The sequence below is a fragment of the Anser brachyrhynchus genome (genome assembly GCF_964034855.1).
Source record: "Anser brachyrhynchus genome assembly, chromosome: 4".
NCBI lineage: Eukaryota > Metazoa > Chordata > Aves > Anseriformes > Anatidae > Anser > Anser brachyrhynchus.
Genome location: NC_137698.1, coordinates 75,797,423 through 75,807,436, shown reverse-complemented (window position 1 = coordinate 75,807,436; position 10,014 = coordinate 75,797,423). Strand labels below are relative to the sequence as shown.

General features: G+C 35.9%; 1 long non-coding RNA gene across 2 annotated transcripts; it reads left to right on the top strand.

Moving 5' to 3' along the window:
• Positions 1-4,688: 4,688 nt before the first annotated feature.
• On the top strand, positions 4,689-9,635 carry LOC308193786. 2 transcript variants are annotated; one of them, XR_013949919.1, is made up of 3 exons: positions 4,689-4,831; positions 5,275-5,418; positions 8,505-9,635. It is a non-coding gene; the product is annotated as an uncharacterized lncRNA (long non-coding RNA). The 2 variants fall into 2 exon arrangements; XR_013949920.1 differs by having other exon boundaries at positions 5,255-5,418.
• Positions 9,636-10,014: the final 379 nt, after the last annotated feature.

Sequence of the window (10,014 nt, the reverse complement as noted above, 5' to 3'; positions counted from 1 at the left end):
ATTGAACTATGAGCCTTACAGTAAAACTGAATGGTGACAGTGGTGGTCTGATGTACGTAAACCAAAATTTTCCTTCAAGAGTTGTTTTAGCCCAGCCTAAAACCCCCAGGACCTGTATCAGACCTCTTCTACTTTGAAATTAGATGCAGTTTACACACTGTCCAGGACTTTTAATTCTCTACTTATGCTCTACGAGCTCATAAAGGATAATCTTCTTTAGTGATCCATGTCTGTATTTAAAGAATTGCAAATTTCCCGTTATGGAATGGCAACTGGACTTCTGAAGTACTTCTGCATTGGTTCTTGCTCTCTGCATAGGTTCTTGTTCTTCTCTAGAGATTTACACAAATTCTTAAATACTAAAAATTACAAATACTAAATCAAAGTGAAAACCACTGCCAGTCTCAGCAGTGTCTGTGAAAATCCTATTTCCAAACTGGGTTCATGCTTTTATGAGTTGAGATAGAGCTCTAGTCTAACTCTGATCTTGTCACTGCATCTTTCACTAAAATTATTCTGAACACTCAAATGTTGTCATCTCTAAATAGTTTGTAGAGTTATCTTGTTTGTCATTAATTACCCAAATTAATGTTTCTAGCTACTCATCAGCAAGCCTTCCTGAGTATTAAATTCCTTCATTTATTGAATAATGTTATTAATTATCCTATAAGCATCTAGATGAATGCAATTTCATCAGTGTAATATGAATCACTATAAAGTTGTATGGCTTAATTGTACCATCAGCATATAATTGCATCACTTGCTGCTCTTGCCTCCTGCATGGCTTGTTTAGCCAAGGAAGTCAAGGCTTGAAGTGGCATCTCATTTGGCAGCCTGCTTGAGTGTGTTCGTGTTCAGATACAGCAGCAATGTTCCCCTTTAAAAAGTTAGAAATATAGGTGCTGTTCACTTCCTTTGACCAATCTGTCTTTTGGGTAAAAGAAATAAATCCGTTTCTTTGCATCATTACGGAAAAGTCCTCCTTTTTGATTATATGCTCAAATGTCTTGATATCAACAGAACCTCCATTTCTTCAAAATTCCTGTCCATTGTTACTCACTGGTGCTCTTGCATTATTGTGCTGATGCTAATAACTGTTCCGCAGTGATGTCAAGAGGCAAGAGCACTAATACCTTTAATGTAATGAGTATTGTATCACAAGTTTCTACGGGAAATTGGCAGCAGTTGAAGAACAGAAAAAATAATTAATTTTCACTGCCCAATATCTTATCCTGGTGACTGAAAGCAGATAAAATAAATTTGTGTTGTGGCCAGGAACAAGCCAGTGGTCATACAGATAGTCAAGGTGTCAGGAAGCAAATCAGTACATCATTGTTCTATTTGCTATTATGAATGCACATTACATAGCTAGTTACTACTGGTACTACTAATATCAGTTAATCTGATACTATTTACCTAAATTTTATTATTTACCTAAATCCAGAAATCTAAGTATGAGGCTAGTAGACCACCCAAAGCACCCTTTGATAACCTGTGGGAGAAAGAGGGGATCTAATCTCTTGAAAGTTTTCTGGAATAAAATGAAAGACCTGGTCTATGGAGCTGCTTATTTCCATTCACTTTCATTTTGGGTACCTCAGCAACAAATTTGGTCTGGTTATTTATTCTTTGAGCCTGATCAGAGAAGGACTATGATTAGATAAAACTAATATCATTTTCCTTCCCTGTAAGAGTCCTAAAGTGGCATAAAACATGTAGCAAAGTAAAATATTGGATTGGCAGACAGGTTAGTATTCTAGATCAAACCAATGTAGAACCTGGGCAGGACTGTTTCACACAGTGGTAATATCAGAGGAGAAAAGACAAAAATAAGTTACATTTTTTGTCCATTATGCTCATCCACATACAGAGCCCTCAGAGTTCATGATGTGTGTGTAAGGATACCTGTGAAATTCACTGTAACTGGGATAAGAGTTTGTTACATTTCGAATGTTCACAGATAGAGATAGAAAATTAGGGCCATTTCTTTGGAGAGAAAAAAAAATTACATTTCAGATGTAAACTTAAGCAACAATTACTGTAGCTTTCTATCACTATAATTTTCAGTAGTGTGGCTTGCAAATGTTAATATTTATTTTTGGATCTTCTAAACATCAGTCTGTGGCAGTGAGTTACATAGTTTAAAAATTTCAAGAAGCATTTCCATCGGTAATGTTTCAGCTGGAAAATTTGTTTTATTTTTTGACATGACAAAGGAAGAATAAGCTTTTCTTCTAACTTTTCAAGTCCTCTCAAGATTTAATGTGTTTTCACCATAACTTGTATGAATCTTTTCTGTAAATAGTTGGACAATCTTTTAGTCTTTTTATGAAATTTTTATTCCAGGCTCCTGATCATTTTCCTAAACAATTTCTGAACCCCTTGTGATTCTGCAATACACTTGAGAAAGTTCTTTTGTATTTTTTATGAGAAGTAGAATAACATCTTTAACTGTAGTTTTTAATTTAATCTGCCTTCCAATTTCAAAGTATTTTCAGTCTTTGCTGCCTACCCATGACATTTTATTCCCGTTCTGCGCATACTCTTCTGTATTTCTAAAGAGAAGACAGGATTTGTGTTAGCTACTGCTGAGATCTTGAATTTGGACATCTTAATCTAAGTAGATATTACCATCAGAGGAGGCTGTAGACTTGCTTTCTGGAATTGTCTAAGATCCTTGCCTTAAGATGGAAATATTTAGTGCATGTATTAGGAAAATGGAACTGAGAACAGGAACCTTTGGTGTTTGACTACTGACAGGAGAAAACTATCTGACATACTCAATATAACCAGATTTAGTGTTAACATGCTGAATTCTTTGCTTTCAAATATTGAAACCATATGTATCGTTCAAGTACCCATAAGGGAACACCCATCCTATTTCCTGCTCCAAGACATGATCACATCTGTTTACATTTTCTAGCAGATGACTGTCTAGATGATTATTTTTAAAATCCTCCAAAGTCAAATGCATAACTTATCTCTTTTAGCTGCTTAATTCACTTGTAAGTTTTTAACTGTCACCTGACATAATCTCCCATTCTCCATTTTTTTTGTCCATTCCCTCTAGCAATATCCTCTGTCAATGCAAAAAGTAGATTCTCTTTGCAATAGCCTTTCAAATTTAAAAGTAAATATTGCATTACTTCCTCTGTCATCTCTAGGTTATCCCTTTATAGAAAGAAATGAACCTTGACTTTCCCTTTATAAAATATAATTCAGTTGTTTCTTACATTTATCTTCTAGTTATTTAGAAATAATATGGCTATTTTTTTGTCATGTCACTGGGAATGGAAATTAGAAACGCTCAGTCCATAATTGTATTTCCTTCTTTTCCCTGTTTTTAAGGTAGGCAAATGTTGGGCCCCTTCCCAGACTTCAGAAATCTTCCCCATCTACTATGTGTTCCCAAGACAGCTAACAAAAGCACCGAGATTGTTCTGGTAAACCTGAAATCTTGGAATGATTTTCTTCACATACAGCATATTTGAAAACATTTGATGTGGTCAGGCAACTCTGTTACAAATAATTAGTTTTGATGGCACATTTCTAAACAATCTGCAGAGCATTTGGTACATTTGATAAAACCTCGAAGATTTTAGTGCCTGTGAACTGGCACGTGTGAATCTGCTGACTTGCTAGAACATAGTCAACATGATATAATCAGAACAGTAACATCCCAGGTCTTTTCATCAAAGAGATGACTGTAGTCCAGAATCTCCCTAGGAGCTTTACATCTAGTACCAAGATCGGCATGTGCTTTGTCCAGCCACAAGGACTCCCAGAGAGCATATTTTGATGTTTTCCATCACTTAATCCTTCTGTTCCAGGAGATAATCCTTATAAGTAGCTTCTGGCTCAACTGGCCTGTCATCTGATACTCTCAGAAGGCATATCAACCATTTCTTCAAGATGATCTTGAGGTCTTGCTTCCTAAAAAGGATTCTGGTGGCAAAAGTGAAAAAGTGAAGGCCTAGCTGGTAAAACAGCACGGGAAACTTCCTTTAGGTTGCTTTCTCCTTATGTTACTGCAAGTGAGGAAATATACAGTTCTGAATGATATATCAAAGGGGGGAAAAGTATAAGAATTGTTGTGAATGAGAATCAGAAGAGAAAAACAGATCACAAAATAAATTACAATGCTCTCAATTGCATCAGGGTATTAAGCACGTTTCAGTTTTGGGCAGAGTTTTATTCTTTCCTGCAATGCGTATCTTGTTCCTTGCTTGCATCTTAAACCCATAAGGATTATTACTGAGTTTTATTGTCATTTAGGCTACAATTCACTGTTCTACTCTGAATTTTTGTAACTTTCATTTTGGTGTCTTTGATTTGAGATGGAACAAGTTAAATGATATGACTCTTTTTCTTTCCCTTTGGCTGGTAGGGACCTGATAATTATTCCCATGCTTTCACAAATCCCACATGGCTTGAATTAAATGATCTTGGAAAACACCAAATCTCTTGGCTGTTCAAGGGGCTGACTTGTTCTGTGATGATGTGCTACCAGCTATGTTGTGAGTGGAAATACAAACTGAACTGTTTCAAACCTCCAATTTTTTGTTAATCTCAGTATTTTTGCTAATGGCTCGTGAAAGTTAAATCTTGTATAAATATGGTGTTAATGATGTATAGCAGTATTTGCCACAAGGTTTGAAATTTTTTCTCTATTTTCCTCTGGTCAGCCCTCAAGCTGGGGAATGTTAGAAAAGAATTTGGGGAGAATGCAGCTACTTCCATTACCACTTTTGAAATCTCCTCAATGATGCCTTCATTCAGCAGTTGAGGAAGAGTCTCACTTTGACTGAGAAGACGTTTCCATGTTCTTAAGGTAAAAAAGTTGTTACTGCTGTACTGGTTTGGAGTATCCCCAGAGCCTTCCAGAATGCTCCTTGAAAGATGTTCTGCTCTTTACTGGGGTTCAGCAAATAAAGTTCAGGACTGAGGGCTTTTTTCTTTTTTTCTCCAAAAATGTCTGCTCTTGCAAATATTCATTATAATTCTCCTTTCTATAAAGCAATTCTTTAGTTTTCTTTACCTTACAGATGCATTTACTCAAGCTTGTATATACACTCCCTCTGATATACTTGGGACAAGGCTGGAGAGCAGTCTCTACAGTAGTTACATGTGACAGAAAATGATGTCCCAGAGGTAGTTAGCTGGAAATCTAATTCAGGTAGAGGTAGAAGCAGAAATATTGTAATACAGAAAGTAACATGAACTATAAAATTGGCAGGATCCAAATTTCTTTCAGATCCATGTCTCATCTTTCAGAATTTCCTGTATGAAAAGATGCTCTAACTCTTCATCAGTCTTATAGAAGATTGCTCCTGAATAATCAGAAGTGTCAAATTCACTTCTGATCAGTTGAATTAAATGATGAGAGAAACAACTTGGCCAGTATGTGCAAGGTAGGAGGTAAGAAAAACGTTGCAATTACAGTATCAAAAAATAACTTCATAGGGAAATGGAAGCCTAATCAATGATGTTATATAGGTATTTAGATGTATGTCTACACACAGCCTTTGTAAAAGCAGTTTGCCTGTTAGTATAGACGTCTCCCCAATTACTATTACACCCGTTATCCTGAAATAACAATTCTTCAGCCTCGGTACTTTTTCTATTCTTTACTATAAGGTTCTACAATACTTGAACATATAATGGGAACTTGACTCCAGGTGCTATTGCAAATAAATATAAAGGCAACCAGGACTGACTGGGCCTAAAGAATAATCTTCCTATGGAAAAGGGCTAATTTAATTCAAGGTCATGGGGAATAGTTGCATCCTGTAAAGATTACATTTTCTTCAGAAAAGTCCTTAAGGATTTGGAATAATGGTTATTTTATTGGTCATATATCAGTTCAGTTTTTTTGTGCTGTGTTCTCCTGTTCTATTCATGGAAATTTAAAAAAGAATCAAAGATAAAATTGTCAGTCAAAAATTTGAAGCAGATTAGTTTTGAGATTTCACCACAAGTTAGTTGCAGTAACAACAAAAGCACCACTGATTTAGAACAGTGTTAATAATGTACTGAATCAAATCATTTTAAGTCAAAAAACACCAAAATTACTTTTTCTTTGATAAGACAAATGATGCAAGTTTTCCCGTTTCTTAATTGTTACAGTAAAATAGTCTAGTTCTTCTGCTGTCGGTTGGTATGAGTCTGAATACAATGTAAGACGATGATTTTATCAGTTTGAGGTTTTAGCCCAGCTGATTCTTTGTATGCCAGTGAAAATGCCTGCCTCGGAATGATTGTTCTAACAGGAAAGTGTTTACAGGAGCGAGTAGCATTAAAATAAATTATCTGTCTGATTACACTTCTGCTAACTGCTTGCCTTGACTAGATAACAACAGTACAAGAAAGGAGTATACTAGACTTCACTGAATGGATCTGGTGACAAAAATTAAATGCAAAAATAATTATATTGAGACAATTTTTAGAATTTATTTTCCGAGCGCAGGAAGGGACTAATTGCTGATGAATTTGTATCCAGTTGTATCATCTGCTTTGTTAGGACATCAACAGTACAAGAGGTTTCTCTGACAGCTGTTCTGGCTGTGCTTTGAATCTTAATCAGACATCTTTGCCAAAGAGTTATAATAGCACTTGCCACATACTTTCCTTTGTAAACATTAGTTAATTAAGCAGAACTCTTTCGAAACAACAGAAACTGGAAAGTCTACTTGGCAAAGACAGAAGAGATGAAGAGAAACATAAGAAATGAGAAAAGGTAGTACATAACTAAAAGTCTGAAAGATTTCTTGCTACTTTGTTGCTGAACTGTTCCCAGAGACACTGGAGCCCATGGAAAGACCTGTGCAGATTCCTGCTACCGTGGATATTGTCCCTGATGATACTTTCTGCTTCAGCTTGTCACATTTAGCTGAGCTGGAAAAACATGTTGGTCCCTTTGCTTTTTTTTTTTTGCCCAGGCTTTGGTAGGTCTAAGCAGATGTGAATGTGCTCTTTTTACTTGGTAGTTCAAAGTACTTCAGTTAATTATTTGCATTCACAGTGGTTAAGAATCAGCTAAAACTCTGTTAGGTAGTCTAAACAGGTACTTTCTGTAGAAGAAAAGGATATAAGAACTTTCTTTTCTGTTCATTATGTATTTCTATTCTCTGACATGTATATATAGCTAATTACTCACTGAACAGCCTTGTCCTCTTTCTGAGGTAAATACAGCACAAAGTCCCACAGACACACTCCACAAATAGCAGGGTTATAAAACAAGTGCACTGACTCTTCTCCCTTATCCTTATCAGCAAGCTCTGTCCAGGCAACTCTTGAATTTTAGTTATATCTAGCTTCCTTTCTTAGCTTTAGAGGAGCCAGCTACACATTCAGCCTTGCCTGGAGGGGTCAAGTGTTCCAAGAGAGCTCAGTAGTGTTCTCAACAAATGTTCTACCAGTAACAAGGATTTTGAGACACTGATTATCCCATTAAAACCACATATTATGGAAAAAAAAATTCTGTGCTAGGGTTGGAGAAGAAAGGTGTTTTAACAAGCGTTGTCAGGAAATGATTTTTCCTTGTTAGATGGAAGTAAAGGTGAAAAGTATGGGAGTATGAAAAAGTGGGAAAATAGGTCTACAGCCAGCTGTGGTGCATCCAAATCACTGAAGAATGGAGTCCCATTATTTTCACAGGGAAATTTTCATTTTAGGTAGTTTCCATTACGGGTTTTGGAAAATCTTTAGATTTTCATGGAAGGAATTTATTCTCTGTGGAAATTGCAAACACTTCACTGAGAAACAAGATTTAAAAAAAAAAAATCTGGGAGATGGCAGTGTAGAAAAAAGACGTACAACTAGTTTCGACAAACTCAAGTGTTTTTTCAAGAAAACAAAATCAAGGAAAATATTTTGTCATTCTAATACTTTGTGGAGAAATATCTGTGTCTGGCAAGATCTAATGAAGTATTAGTGGCATTTGTACACCTGTGATCCTCAAATCTCAGCTGGAAATGGGATGTGGATGTACTGCATTAAGGCAGTGTTTCCCAGGTATTATTCTAGCTGCGATTTCTTTTGCTCATTGTCATTATATTCTTTGCATTTTTCTATATGTTACAGAGCAACTTAAAATTCAGGAGCGTTTCAAAGTCGAGAGTTATATTCTTCTAAATTATGATTGTTCACCCCTTTAAAGTGTCTAGTGCATTAGTGAGATATTCAGGAAATATCCTGTGTTTTTAATGTTTAGGATCATTATTATCAAACAGTTAAAATACTGCAACAATAGAAAGGATCATTATAGCACACATAGATTGCTTAGGAAATATATGTCATGGTCAGGAGAGGAATAAATTCTCCCATGTCCGAGGCTGGTTTTTGTAGCTGGAAAAAGCTCTTTGCTTTCTCTGCTAATTGTGAAGTACTTTACAGCTATGGGTAAAGATTACAGCGCTGCTAGTAATGTAGTTGTGTATTTGATATTGATTATCCACATCGAGCTTTTCAAGAGTAATGTCATCTTGACTTTATTTTTCTATTAGGCAACCTATTTCCTGAAGAGGAAAGGTTCTATGTTGACAGATAGCAGACTTCTATCAAGTGAGAGCTGTTGGCACCTGCATCATTTTCCTGTGTAGCTGATGTAGCTAATGAGTCTTAATTTACTATTATGGAATAGTAAATCTACAGAGTAATCCATATACTATACCTATTCTTGCAAATGAGCTCATATGACATCTATAAATCTCAGTAGGCAAACACTTTAAAATATTGTAAAGTAGGTTTTTTACATGAAATCTTTTTTTTCCTATCTAATGTTGTCTCTGTTTGGAGATTGAGTTATAAATAACCTCTGAATGCCAGCTTCAGGAGGCCTGATAAAAGCTATTTTTTGTTGTTTTAATGAATAAAATATTGTCTCTGAACAACCAGTAGCAGAGCGAACTTTCTGGTGTCAAAAGAAACATGAATCTGTGAATATGTTCAGTGGAAGAACTGAAATTGTGCTAACAAAAAAAAAACAACAAAGGAAGATAGCGTAAAATGCACTGTCAGAGCAAGCTTGAGTGGGAGTTTTGAGAGAATATCAAAGTTTTATGGAACTTTCTTCTGTGTGTGATTAAGGCATAAAAGATACTGAGGGGAGAAACAAAGGGTTTATATGAGATCAGTCTGTAGCATATGATATTTGAAGAGAAATCTCACCTTGTTACAAGAATAAGTCCTGTTAAGAGAATTGGTTATATATTTAAAATGGTTGTGACTTTCATCTCTTTCTATTTACAGATCATATTTTTATTATTCTAAAACTCAATCACCTTTTCCCAGTGACATTTTCATACCCTTTTTCCCTTGTGGATTGTACAGTGGGCAAGTTTAAAGTGTCCTCTCTATTCTTCCCATCCATGCTCCCCAGTACATGTCTTCCCTTTGTCATCAGGTGGTAGGACTGTTGAATATTTATTTTTCATCAGAATGCTCCAGATTGTAGTATGACCAATTCATTTACAAATATAGCCCTAAACTTCTCACTGGGATCATAATGACACTTCAATCTTATATTTTGTTTTTGTGAGTTTGGTAGGGAGAGCCAATATGCAGCAAGTAGGCTTCTCCCTTATTTCCAAGTCTCAGTATGTGAAGAAATATATTTGTAGTCTCAGATATCAAAATATCTCTTGTATTCTCTTCTCGGTTCCAGAGAGGCAGAGCTCTATCCATTAGTCAGTGTTATTTTCTTCCTTACAGAAGCTCATCATCTTCCATGAATTTCCAGATAGTGCTCAGGTAGTCAGTTGAAAAGTGGAGGAGGAGAGATTTTTTCCTCACGTATTGTAAAGGCTTTCTGAAATAAGAACTTTAATTTTCGTTGTCCTCAGTGTGTTTCACATTTGGCTTTGGTTGACTTTCATAATCTTCCTCCTAGATCACCTAGATCTGTGCTGTCCAATGGGTTTGAGCTAGGCATGGACGTCTCAACTTTTGTTACCAATTGTTTTGCTTCATTTTTTTTTGGGGGGTGTACGTGCTCTCCTGTAAAGATGACCAGTC